The sequence below is a fragment of the Protopterus annectens genome, chromosome 2.part1 (assembly GCF_019279795.1).
Source record: "Protopterus annectens isolate FY-2018-M chromosome 2.part1, PAN1.0, whole genome shotgun sequence".
Lineage (NCBI taxonomy): Eukaryota > Metazoa > Chordata > Ceratodontiformes > Protopteridae > Protopterus > Protopterus annectens.
Genome location: NC_056729.1, coordinates 1234878733 through 1234894385, shown reverse-complemented (window position 1 = coordinate 1234894385; position 15653 = coordinate 1234878733).

Below are 15653 nucleotides of genomic sequence, written 5' to 3'. Positions count from 1 at the left end.
GCATGCTGTTACAACTAATTGCGAATGGTATTGTATGTTACTAACCCAAACTGTCATGACATAATGCAAAACATAGAACAACAGGGAAGGCGGGTTCCAGCGGACCCACCTCTCCCACCTCAGCTGGCGAGTACACCTGGCACTAGTGCCCAGTCTGGACCCTCCTCCGGTGGCCTTGTGCCACCTGCAGGTGGAAGCGCTGCAGGGGATGGGGCCCGTCCCCCCTCTGCAAGCGTGGCTGGAGGAGAACCACGACTCACCCTCAGTAGCGTCCGGACTGTGGTGCGTAGGGAGATCCGGGACTCTGTTCCTGAGCTCCTACGCCAGCTTGAGGCACAGGTGGCAAAACTTACGGGCATGCCTGTTGCCCAGCCTACACAGCCCCCAGCACAGCCCCGTCCTGGGCAGTGAAGGAACAGTGGCAACTGCCCATGGGTGGGGATATCAGTTCCACTGTTGCCATCTGTGGGCTCATGGGCTCTGCATATCCAAACCTCCATCCCCGTCAATTGTGTAACCCCCCCACACGTGTCATACACCGCCCCTGTATGCGTCTTGTTTGTCTTGTCTGTTGACCTACCCAACCTACCTCCCCAGCTATACCGACTTCCCTCACCTGACATACTACTCTCACCTTAAAAAAAAAGGGGGGGGGCACTCTGTACCCACAAAAAAATTACGCCCCATACATAGCTGCCCATTCTGCACATATGTCTACCAGACATGGAAACTATCAATTACAATTGGCTGTACAAGTATTACTATTGTCCTTACACCTCTCTCAGGGGTGGAAGGTATCAAATGTCACACCAAATTACAAACATATGCACAGCTGTTGCTGATGAAGGAATGGGCAGCTATGGGCCTTACCTACATCCCTCCTGCAAAACCCAAGCTTGTTTCCCTACTGTCTTACCCTCTTTGTGACCCCTTTTTCACCACTTTCCTGTCTCCCCATTTTCATTTCTTTCAAAGAAAATAGCGCAGGTGTGCGCAAGAGTAAGCACGTTTAAGCGGGTGTGCGCTTGTGTGCGCGGAGCTAAACGCTAGTGCGCATGCGTGAGCTCCACGCAAACCAGCGCTAACCCGGTTACAACTGCTTAAAAGTGCCTTAGTCACTTTGATTGACAGGTCCTGTAGTCAGTTCAGAAGCAAAATAAAATCCCACTGGCAGTCCCGAACCCAGGACCTTGGAAACAGTAGTCTGCATGACTTACCACTAAGCCATGACTCTTATACAAGACCATTGTGCTAAAATAAATATATCATGTAATAGTAGGAATGAATGTAAAGGGAATATAGGATGTGTAGTACACAAAGCATGTCATTTAGAATTATTGTCAAAACTAGTGGATTTCCATAATAGTAGTGTGTGAACAGAAACAGCCATGCTAGTTGGTAGCTAGTAGGTAATAATGTCACTGTAGCACCTTGCAAGCCACACACATACTCACAGCAGGATAATCACTGCCCATACCCCACAACCTCTTACAGGAACACATCCGGACCAAGTAATAAAATATGTGGAGCAAAGGCCCAAAACCAGGGAGACATTACAAATAATGTTACAACAAACGCAGACAGTTCAGAGAGTAACAGGGTCTGCATTTTGTGGGATGTTTGGAAGGGTATGAAGTCTGAAACTTGAATGTTTGTCACTATATTCTGACTTGAACCCAGAGTGATTTGCCAGAAAAAGCTGTGCATGAGATATTGACCAAAATATGTGGCAGAAATGTGGACAACCTGCAAACATGAGAGGTCTGACACCACCATATTTGAATAGTTAAGAGCCTAGACATGGCAACAGTGAATGACTTACAGGGATGCCCCACAGACTCCATGTGAAATGTACAAACAGTAGGCAGAAAGGTGTAACAACACATGCAATGGTAACTATGGAGTCCTGAAAGTATTCACCACTTGCATGGCAGAATAAGTGTAGTAATACATATGCTCATGCTAACCCACAGTCACAACTGCAGCATACCAGACAATTTAATGGGTGTACCCACCTGATATGTACCATTCCATGAGGCAGATAACAGATGAACCTGAGAGTCTCTGGGGCCTGCTCAACAGCATACTCAAATACCCTAATAGATGTCAAGGCCCACACCATGGCCAGACCACACTGCATGCTGTAACACCCTAGCAGATATAGCAAGCATTCCAAGGTGTGAATGTACATGGAAAATAGGAAAGCTACAGCAGCACACTACAGTCAGGACACCTAGCAGGCATACAAGTAGTGACTGTAAAGGGCAAATATTGAAGCCTTAGCAACAAAGTGCAAGCAAAAGTGAAAGGAAAGCACACACACACACATTAAGGGAGGGGAATGGCATAATGGTTAAGGTGGTTACCTTACAAACACAAGGTACTGGGTTTGATTCTCACATGGGGTAATTGGTTAGGCTTAAAATGGCCCACAAGGGCAATTAGCCTAGTACTTATCTATGAACAGTAGTAGTAGTTGTAGGTGTCAGTGTACATACACAGTTAGTACAGGAAACTGGAGAAATGAATGGAGGAATGTTAATCTACAACACAGCTGGAAATATAAGCGAGATACCAACCTTTACACTCACAGAACATTGTCCACATCATACCAGCATGGTCCCTGCCCTTAAAATCTGAAAGGGCTACGCCTATCTCACATATCTTTTTATAGCACTGTTCTGAAATCACAGTGAGAACTGCAATCAGTAGACAACTGGCTGCATGCAATTAGCAAATGCTGGCTAACAATTGGTGCAGAGGCCATCACATGGGCATATGCAGATACCTACAAATGTATGCTGTACTCCCAGTCCACACATGCAATACTTTCATTGCACCCTGAGGAAGACGTGAGAGACAGACAGAGAGAGACAGAGAAAATTGATATTAAGCAGACACAAACAAAACTGTTCAGCAACAACCACCTGAAAGCTGGCAACTGGGAAGTGGAGCAGCAGGACAGAAAAACAGACGGCAACACAAGCAGCTGTGACAAACACAGGTAATGTAAAGTAATACTATAAAGGTCTACATACTGTGAACCCTCCATATGTGTCATTGGTCTGTATCCATATGTATATGAAGATGTGTAAAGGGCAGGGGACATACAGCAACTATCAGTGAAGGCTGTACATACATTTGTATGTGAGAGCATCTATGTGCACATATCAATGTAGGTTGATTGTAGGATGTAGTGCAGTGTACAAAGTAGGTTTCACAGTTGGTCAGCCAATTGACAGTACACAGCTGTCGACCCCATCAATGTGCACAGTTATCCTGCCAATACACCCTTTGTCACCAATGTCCCTAGGTGATGGACAGCATACAGTGGGCATTGACCAGGGTAATGTGGTATCTGTGGCACATGCCTCCCCACACAGCAGCCATGGGCATGGCCCAGAGATGGTACCACACAGACAGATGTCCAGGGGTTCTCGTGGGAGCATCCGTGGGTGTACTGCCCCTGTCAGACGTGCCCACAGAGGTCTTACAACCTCAGCTATGTTTCAGGCTGTCATGCAGGCACAGTCACATATGGAACGGTACACCAGACAGGGTCTGAGGGAGCTGACAGCATGTCGCACAGCCATGACTGACAGTATGCGAGACATTGCGGCTGCCATCCGTAATTTCACCGATGTCATAGACAGACGTTGTGGGGACATATTAGACCGGTTCCACAACTACATGTCCATGAGCCAGGGCGATGGTGGACGGTTGAGGCGTCGATGTGGCCGTATGCCAGCAACAGCAGCAGCTGGTAGTTGTCGCGGACAACAACAGGGCCGCGGCCGCCCCCATAGTGCCAGCAGCAGCCCCAGCCATGCTGGGTCTGTGCTGTCATCAGACCGCCCCAGGAGACCATGTGCACGTGGCTCTGGCCAGGCCCGACAGGGATCTGTGTCCAGTCAACGAACACCTGCTTCTGATGAGAATACCCAGTCTGGGTTGGTAACGGATACGGTCCGTAGCACCCCTGCAAGGCACAGGTACCGTGTCCGTGGCCAGAGACACTGATCTGTATGACCTGGCAGGTACAGTCTTTGGCTGTCCACAAACACCAGTATATGGCAGCCATGAGGTGGAACTGTGTGCATCCATACACACATGCGAATTGACAATACCTAGGGCTACCGCATACACGCACGCACTGCATCAACATTGCCCCACCTTCTACTGCTGTCCCTCACCAACACACATACACATACATGTTAGTCAGTAGTATCAGTGGCTGACTCAGGCATACCAAGTTCACACCCTGTGCATATGATGAAACTGTGCCACCTCCTGCAATCTGTAACAACTGTGCAGGTACAGGTTAACATGTTGCTGATGCACAGGGTGACCACATAGATGTGTAGTAATAGTATCATGTTGTTAACAGTACTGTGTGCTGAATTAATTGTGGGTATATCACAGCATGCCTGATGCAGTAAGGGTGTGATTGTCATGTACTGTTGTCTACACCCATGGTAAGTACCATAGTGTATCATCTGCACATGTTGGCATACTGGTGGTAAGGATGTCAACAGAAGGCTACATACATAGGTAGCAGAGGGGATAACATAATGAATGTAGTAATACGCAATGATGGACATGTAAACTGCAAGTGGCATGTTGCCCATACTGGACTCTGCAATGCGGATGTTTGAGGATGTTGATATGTGTGCAGTACTACACGACTGGTACAGGACACATAGGAGCACCCTACCACTGCAAGCTCACATCTCATACCATGCTAGACAGCCCCAACACACAAAACTAACTGTCACAGGAGGGAGAGTCCCCATATATGTCAGGGATACTGTGGTGGCAGGCCAGGTAGCATACATCCTACTAAGTATGGAACCACTGAGTGAAGGCTCAGTGTCTGTTATTTGACATGTGTATTACTGCAGGTATGAGCACATGGGTTTCCATCCAGTTATTGTACATCCTGACAGTACATGGTCTGTACACTTGTGTGTGCTGAGACTGGACCCTAGCCATCTGACCCGTTTATTTCCATGTACATGTGCATAGTGCCTGCATATTTGCAGTGTTACCTACTGGAAGTGGTACAGCTTGTTTGTTGTACAATGGACTACATGCAGCCCTGTTTACTGTAGCTTTGTTTGCATGCATGTTAGCTTGCAATTACCCTGGAATACTGATCCCACCTGCAATGCATAGTTATAGAGCTTCTGTGGACTCCTAGTGCCATCTGCATAGCTTACTATATGTATGTCCATGTCTCACTTGACAGAATGTCACTGTTTGTCCTGTTCACATGTACGTTGCCTGTGACACATTGCATATGACTTACCTGGCATGTGTCCACGTGAGCAGTCATATATGCTACTGCTAACTAATCACAGGCACTACACCCTCATATATTCATCTTCTGTTGAACCACCTGCTTCACTAGGGACGGCCTGCACCTGTCACCCCTGGGCTTTCAGATATTGGCAAAGGCTTTGCTACCCCCATAGTGCCTATGTTAGGCAAGGCTCAAATGGCAAACCCACCTTCATAGGTATCACAAGGGATAAGAAACTAAGAGTAATGCTACCCAACGCCAGAAGTCTAAACCTCAAGATGCATGCACCCGAAACTCTCCTTGGCATGGAGAACATTAATATCTGTGCAGTAACAGATGCCTGGTTCAGGGCTACTGAGAGCACACCAGCACTACCAGGTTTAACCTCATACCATGCGTTTCAGCCCCAAAACTTGGAACGAACCACAAATGGAGGGGGAGTATTGATATTCATCAAAGATACCCACACCTCCAGGTTGATGGCAAAGCACCAAGCATCAGAGACTATCCATGTGCAACTAACAATGGGTGAAACTGCCTTCCAGGTTATAGCCTGCTACAGACCACCCTCCCAAACCCAAGAACTGCACTCGGCCATCCTGTAAACAGTGAAAATATGAAGGTCTCTCCAAACACCATTATATTGGGCGACGTCAACTACCCAAACATGGACTGGGAGCATGACTCTAGCTTCAACACCCTAGGCCAAAGATTCCTAGAATATATGAGCTCAAATGCTATGGAACAAATTGTTACCACTACCATAAGAAGGGGAAACATACTGGACCTGATCATCACCAACATGGGGACTCTATGCTCCAGACTAGAAGTGTATTCCTCACTGGTAAGATCGGACCATAAACTAATCTCACTGGATATTCACATCCCGACCCCACCCCCTGCCCAGAACACCACAGTGAACAACTTCTCTAAAGCAAATTCACACTCCTCAAAACTGAGGTGGAAACCTTCAAAGCCCCCGGGCCTGTGGAAACTACAGACCAGACCGCAGATTCCTCTATAAACGCATTCTGTGGACACCTTCAGGAATGCATGGATCATGTGATCCCGAACAAAACCAAGACCCAATCCTCCAAAGGCAGATGTCCTGTCTGGTGGTCCCCAGCCATAAACAAACTATACAATAGAAGGAGGAAGCTACTAAATGATACAGCAAATTCCCAAATAGGGAAGGCATCACTGATCAGTATTAGCAAATAACTACAGGCACTCATAAGATTGTCTAAGGCCAGCTTCGAGAGAAATTGCACAGGACACTAAGGATAATCACAAGGCTTTCTTTAGTTATGTTAGGAACCTGGGTGGTAATTCCCAGATATGCTCAGAGGTAGTCCAAAATGTCAATAGAAACACCAAACCCACAGACATTGCCAACATTCTAGCTGACAGGTTCAGTGCAAACTTCTCACCCCCCTCCACACTGAAAGGGCAAATGTATCCCAGCAGAGTGCTGCCCCTGACATCTCAGATGCTCAGGTAAGAGCCCTCTCCAAAGCAATACACACTGCATCAATGGGACGAGACAGTGTCCCGGGCTGTGTCCTACATGACCTCCAAGACGTGCTACTACCAAACATAAACCTACTGTTCAATCCCAGCCTTACTACAGGATATGTGTCCAAAGTGTGGCGTACAGCAACAGTGGTCCCTCTACAGAAAGGTGGTGCCTCAACGGATCCTGGACACTATCACCCCATAAGCCACACTAGCTTGGTCTGCAGAGCTATGGAAAGGATCATCATGGACCACATAAATAGATATTGTGGACTTACAGACACTGGTTCATACCCAGTTTGGCTTTAAGGGCAGATCCTGCCTCTCAAACCTGGTTGATTTCTTTGAAACAGTCACCAAGGCCATTGACAAGGGGAAGGTGGTTCACACAGCCTACCTGGACCTCGCAAAAGCCTTCAAAACAATACCCCACTCGGGCATTCTAGAGAAGCTCACCAGCTTAAATATAAGCCCCTATGTCACTAGATGGATTGCACACTGGCTCAAGGATAGAACCCACATGGTTAGAATTGCTGGAGCCATGCCAGACTCCAAACCAGTTACGAGTGGTGTCCCACAAGGCTCAGTCCTGGGACCTCTCTTGTTTGGTATATATTTATCGGAGGTACAGGCCAACACGGAAGGACTGTGGCTGACCAAATATGCAGATGACTGCAAACTGGCCGCCATAATCAACTCTCCAGCCGACACAAGCATCTTCCAAAGGGGCATCATAGAAACAGACAACTTGTGCCAGAGCCATGGCCTCCAGCTGAATGTAAAAGTGTGTATAGTCATCCCCTTTGGCAAAAACAAAGTGCCCACAAAGTACCACATAGGTGGTACTCCATTACGTACAGAAGAAGTAATTAGGGACCTGGGGACCCAAGTTGATAGCAGTCTCTCATTTGACAACCACATGGCCAAAGTGGTTAGAAAGACATTGTATATAGCCCACCCCATCATGAATGGATTCACATCTACATCAGGGGAGGACATCGTGCCTCTTTACTCATCCCTCATCAGGCCCATAATTGAGTACAATCCCTGTCGGATGTACCTTACCAGACACCTGCAGCAACTGGAAAGACCCCACAAGTACCTCACCAAGAGGATCAAAGGGCTCAAACAGATGCCATATGCTGACCGGTTAAATAAACCCCAGCTCTACTCAGTGGCATACCGCCTGTTCAGAGGTGATCTGTGCCTAATGTATAACACCATGTCAAACCCGGAATTAATGGGAATGCTGCACCTGAGAATATCCAAATCCCATCGGGATACACGCTTGAGAGACCTGAGCCTCAGCACTGAAATAAATAGGACATGCCAGAGGGACAGATTCATAACCCAGAGGCTCACTTCACTCTGGAATAAAATCCCAGTCCAGGTTAGGCAGAGTCCCTCATTGACTCTCTTCAAGAGGAATCTTTATGAGTGGATGGGACATTGTAGGTTTACCCCGGGTATCACTTCTGTGTCACTGTTAGACAGAGGCACAGTATACTAACCTCGGAAAAGGGCATGGCAAGATATATTTACAATGGATGGCGACAGCCAAACACATTCTGGCTAGGTTCTTAAATGCCCTAGGGCAGATTGCCTAGTATGACGCTATGAACCTATGTACCTTGTTCCCCATTGGCCCTATGTGCTGTTAATCACCATGGCAATCACAATACTATGGTAGCATGTTCAAAGGTCAGTTGTCAGTCACCTCTATGCTACAGTTGTGGAATATGTGGGTCATGTGGCAATGTCACAGCTGCCACATGTACACAGTCAACCCTCTCCCCTACACATGGATGTACAACACATGTATGAGATGGAACCACATAGCCAAACTGGGGACTAAGCACTCTGAACCCAGTACTGGCATAACCTGTCAGGTGGCATGCAATACTACAGTGACTACAATACCAGTCTGATGTAGACCTACACTGACAGCAATACAAGCACGTGAACACACTGGGCCATTCGTGGAGCCTTAGAATAGCATCCTGCCTGAGCGGCACACACCTCTGCAGCTGGCACACAGGCATACGTTATGCCTGAACACATCACACATAACACATAGCACACAAATCCTGTGTGCCAGTCACAGCCTGCACGGCTAGACAACACACCTACCACAGTTGTGTTAGCTACCTTTATTGTCCGGTACAGTGTGGTCACGCTCACCAGGCTGGACAAGGTGAAGGTCACAGTGATATGCCTGTGGGGCACTATGGTCCACCACATAACACAAGCATAGAGGTCAGTCAGAGGCATGGACACATATGACTCAGTCATTGTCCATGCCACATACCTTCTCCTGCTGTACTTGTAGGGTGCCGACATCATCAGTGTTTAGAAAGGGGAATGTGCGTCCTGTAGTCTGTTCGCCTAGTTGCCAAAAGGAACATTTCCCTCACACACAATTGCACACACACTAACCCCCCTCAGCCAAACACACACACTTGCCATTTGCAGGATTCAAACCCCTACCTAACTATGTTATGACACTCGAGACGGACGCATTAACTGAGCTCGCTATTCGCATTACTGGGAGGTTTCCCTTCTCCTGCTGTACTTATAGGGTGCTGACATCATCAGTGTTTAGAAAGGGGAATGTGCATCCTGTAGTCTGTTCTCCTAGTTGCCAAAAGGGACATTTCCCTCACACACAATTGCACACACTAACCCCCAGCCAAACACACACACTTGCCATTTGAAGGATTCAAACCCTACCTAACTATGTTATGACACTGAGACAGGCGATTAGCAGAGTGCGCTATTCGCATTACTGGGAGGTTTCCCTTCTCCTGCTGTACTTATAGGGTGCTGACATCATCAGTGTTTAGAAAGGGGAATGTGCATCCTGTAGTCTGTTCTCCTAGTTGCCAAAAGGGACATTTCCCTCGCACACAATTGCACACACACTAACCCCCCTCAGCCAAACACACACACTTGCCATTTGCAGGATTCAAACCCCTACCTATGTTATGACACTCAAGACGGACGCATTAGCGGAGCATGCTATTCGCATTACTGGGAGGTTTCCCTTCTCCTGCTGTACTTGTAGGGTGCTGACATCATCAGTGTTTAGAAAGGGGAATGTGCATCCTGTAGTCTGTTCTCCTAGTTGCCAAAAGGGACATTTTCCTCACAATTGCACATGCATTAACCCCCATCAGCCAAACACACACACACTTGCCATTTGCAGGATTCAAACCCCTACCTAACTATGTTATGACACTCGAGACAGACGCATTAGCATAGTGCGCTATTCGCATTACTGGGAGGTTTCCCTTCTCCTGCTGTACTTATAGGGTGCTGACATCATCAGTGTTTAGAAAGGGGAATGTGCATCCTGTAGTCTGTTCTCCTAGTTGCCAAAAGGGACATTTCCCTCGCACACAATTGCACACACACTAACCCCCCTCAGCCAAACACACACACTTGCCGTTTGCAGGATTCAAACCCCTACCTAACAATGTTATGACACACGAGACGGACGCATTAGCGGAGCGCACTATTCGCATTACAGAGAGGTTTCCCTTCTCCTGCTGTACTTATAGGGTGCTGACATCATCAGTGTTTAGAAAGGGGAATGTGCATCCTGTAGTCTGTTCACCTAGTTGCCAAAGGGACATTTCCTCACACACAATTGCACACACACTAACCCCCCTCAGCCAAACACACACACTTGCCATTTGCAGGATTCAAACCCCTACCTAACTATGTTATGACACTTGAGACGGACGCATTAGCGGAGCGCGCTATTCGCATTACTGGGAGGTTTCCCTTCTCCTGCTATACTTAATAGGGTGCTGACATCGTCAGTGTTTAGAAAGGGGAATGTGCATCCTGTAGTGTGTTTTCCCAGTTGCCAAAAGGGACATTTCCCTCCCACAGACTTGCACACACACCAACCCCACTCACACACACCCACACACACACTGAGTATTTGCAGGACTCAAACCCCTACCTATGTTATGACACTTGAGACGGACGCATTAGCGGAGCGCGCTATTCACATTACTGGGAGGTTTCTTTTCTCCTGCTGTACTTATAGGGTGCTGACATCATCGGTGTTTAGAAAGGGGAATGTGCATCCTGTGGGGAGGCAGACGCCAAGCACACTCTGGCTAAGCTGTCATTCCCTAGGGCAAACAGCCTAGTGTTGACCTCTACACCCATATGTTTAATTGTCAAATGCAAATTATTTGTTGCTGATAGACTGTTTGCACGTCTTTATTGCCATAGCATTCCCTGTTTGTATGAACAACTTGTGTATCTGTGGAAGATGTTTGCATATGGGAGGGATCCACTATATCACGATGTCTCTGTAGTCATTTAACTGTGTGCACTGGGCAGATTGCTGTAATGTGGTTGGTTCCTGGAATAACACGTAAAAATACCAGATATGTGTGGCCAACTGCTAAACTGAGATTTGGCCTAAGTGTGTGAGCATGCCCAGTTCAGCCTTCCCATGGCATGTTGTCTGACATATGTCTCCTTTATCAAAGTGTGTGAGCATGCCCAGTGTGAGCATTCCATATGTTGAACTCTGCAGCCCACCACATTTGTGGATGAGTGTGAACTTCAACAAATATCTCCCGTTTATGGTTGTGTGTTGTGTGTCATGTTGTGTAGTTACTGTACAATTGCTTTGTGTGTGAACACAACAGGATTATACTGTGCCTGCAGGGTTTGCATGGGATACTTTGCATACAGTTGTCAACATCCTTTCACACTGACCTAACACTGTAGTACTGTATAGTGTACTGGTTCAGTACTTTGACTGTGGTGGACAGTATCCTGGGCTTTAGTCCTATCACTGCTTTACATTTCCATAGTGAGCACAACAGCCTGTTTAGGGGCCAGTTGTGCACATCTGACCATGTTGCATTATGTTCAGGTATGAACTACTTAAACCAGGCTTGTCCAACATTGGTAGTGTATTCCACAACATAGGTGTACATTTGCAAACACTAGCGATGTGCCCTAGGCCATTTCTAATGCTAGTCGGAGAGTGTGTTTGTCCTTCGACACACATTGTAAGTGGAGTTTGCCATGACATATGTCATGGTTAGTATACTGTACCTCTGTCTACCTGTGACATGACAGTGATACCCAGGATAAAGCTACCATCTCCCATCCACTCATCAAGATTCCTCTTGAGGAGAATCGATAAGTGACTGTATGGGTAGCCTGTACTGGGAGTTTACTCATGGGTGGCGTGGCTTCTGTGTTATGGATCATGCAGTACAGCTTGTCCTATGTAAGTCAGTGCTGGGGTTCAGGTCTCTCATGTGCATAGCTCACTGCCATTCAGATTGTACAAGGTGCAGCATGTTTATTGATACCAGCTTGGACATGGCTTTATACATCAGGCACAGCTTGCCTCTGGGTGGGCAGTATGGCAGTGTGTGTAGCTGCAGTTTGTTTAATCAGGCAACACATGGCATCTGTGCAAGCTCTTTGATACTCCTGGTGAGGTACTGTTGGGGACTTTACAGTTGATGGAGGTGTCTGCTGAGGTACATCCCACAGGGGCTATTGTAGTCAATTGTAACGCTGATGAAGGATGACTGCAGAGCCACAATGACCTCCCCTTATCTAGATCTGACAACCTTCATGATTAGGTGGGTATATGGTATGTTTCTGTAAACACTACAGCACATGTTTGTCCAATGCAGGATATCTATCACCTTGTGTCCCCAGGTCTCTCATTGCATGTTAAGTATGTAATGGGTTAACACCTATGTGGTAATTGGTGGGCACTTGTATATCCACGGGGGTTGACTATACACTTTTCTGCAATTAGCTTGCTGACATGGCTATGGCACCAGTTGTCTGTTTCTATGTGGCCCTTTTGTGGGATGCTTGTGTCAGCTGGTGGGTCATATATGGTGAGCAGTTTGTAGTCCTCTGCAAACATGTTCAGACACAGTCCTTCCATGTTGGCCTGTACCTATGGGACATATATACCAGACGAGGGAGATCTCAGGACCAAGTCTTGTGGTATGCCAGTTATATCTGGTTTGTAGTCTGACATGGCTGCAGCATGTCTGACCATGTCTGTTCTGTCCTTGGTCTGGTTTGCAGCCCCTCTACTGACATAGGGGTTTATATTTAAGCTGGTGAGCATATCTATAATGAACACATAGGGTATTTATAGAAGCCTTTGCAAGGTCCAGCTACGCTGTGTGGACCACATTGCCCTCATCAATGACCTTAATGACTGTTTCAATTGAGTCAAACATGTTTAGGGGAAGGATCTGCACTTAAGAAAGCCACACTGGGTAGGGTCTGGTGTCAGTAGGTCCCCAATATCTTTATGTCTGCGGTACATGCTGATCCTTTCCATAGCTGTGCAGACCGAGCTTCTCAGGATTCTGGGGTGGTAGTTTTCAGTATCCATTCAGGCAACACCTTTGTTGAGAAGGACCACTGTTGTTGTACACTGCTCTTTGGGTACATATCCTGTGGTAAGGCTGACATTGAGCAGTAGTGTGATTTGGCATTCCATTCGTCTTGGAGTCCATGTTGGACTCAGCCCAGGACACCATCTCATACCATTGCTGCTGTGTGTTTTGCTTTGTAGATGCTGGCTGTTACCTCAGCATCTGCAATGTCAGGGGGCCAGCAGTCTGCTGGGATAGATATTTTGCATTCTGGGGGGGGGGTTGCACTGCACCTGTCAGGATGTATGTTGGCAATATGTGTGTGTGTTTGGTATGTTGTTTGTGATATTTGTGTGATTCAGAGCATATCTGTGAATTCCCAACACGGTTCCTACCATCAGTTGTGAAAGCCTTGGGATTATACTTAGTGTCCTGTACAATTTGTATCTTCATAGGTTCATACTAGGCTATCCACCCTAGGGCATTTGTTAGCCTAGCCAGAGTGTGTGTGGCTTTCGCCACCCCTTGCTATGTGAATGTTATGGCCATTTATGATTTGCTTTGCTGTGCCTCTGTCTGGACATGACACAGTGAAGACCCCCAGTGTAACTCTACGATCATCCATCCACTTGGCAAGATTCCTGTTGAAGAGTGTCAGTGAGGGGCTCTGCCTAACGTGGAGTGGGATTCTGGTCCAGGGTGTGGGGAGCCTCTGGAATTATGTATCTGTCCCTCCAGCACATCCTATTTCATTATGTGTTGAGGTTGACATCTCTCACTCTCACAGCTCCGATGGCTTTGAGTTTTCTGGGGTGGAGCATGTTCATTACTCCTGTGTTGGGCATGGCCTTGTACAACAGGCATGCAATGCCTCTGTGTAGGCATTATGTGACTGCATTCAGCTGGGGTGTCTACAGCCAGGCAGCATATGACATATATTTGAGACCCTTTATCCTCTTGGTGAGGTACCTTTGAGGTCTTTCTAACTGCTGCAGGTGTCAGGTAAGGTACATCCCATATGAGGCATTGTACTAGATTATGGGTGTGATAAGAGAACAGTATAGGGGCACAATGACCTCTGTTGACGTAGATGTGAATCCTTTCATGATACGGTGTCCAATGTAAACAGTCTTCCTAGCCACATTGGCAATGTGAGTGTCACATAACAGGTTACTGTCCACTTGTGTCCCTAGGTCCCTGATTACTCCTTCCATACATAATGGTTTACCACCTATGTGGTAATTTGTGGTACCTTGTTTGGTATTTGGTGGGGCATTCATACTGTCCAGTGTCTTCAGGACAGCTGGGTGGGGTTCCTGTGTGTGAAGGTGTGGTCTGTAGCATGCTACAGACTGTACAGCAGTCTTGCCTACAGTTAGTTGCACATGGGTGGACTCCAATGCCTTGTGCATTGTCAGTTACCTGGACGTATGGGTGTCTGTGCTGAATATGGATACTCACCCTCCTTTTATGTTTTATTCCAGGTTTTGGGGCCATGACGCATGATATGTGGTATAACCTGGTAGTGCTGGTGTGCTGTCAGGAGGCTTGCAGCAGGTTTCTGTCACTGCACAGACATCGATGTTCTCCATACTGGGGATGGCCTCGGGAGCATGCATATTGGGGTTTACACATCTGGCATTGGTCAGCATTACCCTTATGTTTCTTTCCACTTATGTTTTCTAGGGTGGTGGGTTAGTCTTTTCAGCCTTGCCTACGAAAGGCTCTTTGGAGGTGGCAAAAGCCTTATCCAATATCCAGACGCCCAGAGGTAACAGGTGCAAGCCATCCCTGGAACAGCTGCATGGCGTGTCAAGCATGACATCCCAAGCAGACAGACATTGGATCCCCTTGGAATGACACCAGTAAGTGTGCCACTTGTTATAACTGATCATTCCATGTTTGTACTGTGGCATCATTCTTGGTAAGGGTAGAATGCTGCAAACGGTGAGTGTCATACCGGCCTGGACTACATAATCAGAGAGCTCATCTATGTCTCTTTTCATGTAGTCTAGGGAGGTACATCTCAGGTCATTCACACCAGCATGGACTATGACTGCATCATATTTCTACTTGCTTTGGGGTGACCTGCAAACTTGTGTTATGTGGCGTATTGTGGCAGCCTACAGGCAGCTTACTGTACCCTTTCCCTTGTTCAGTCTGGTGTGCGGTACAGCAGTGTGTCTCGCTATGGAGTCACCTATTACAACTGTATCAGGCATGTTGTTTCTCCTTCTGGCCTGTGACTGTTTGGCACACCAGCTTTGTGTACTATGTGTTGCATGTGCTATGTTTGGAAGTTGTTTGATTGGGTGTCTGCTTTAGAGGCCTCTGTTGGTGTGCTGTGTTTGTAATTTGTGCCTCCGGGAATGTTTTTCTGTGTTTATGTCTTTGGTTTGCAGTTGTGATAGGTCTATGTGGGACTGTGTTTGTGGTGTGTGTGG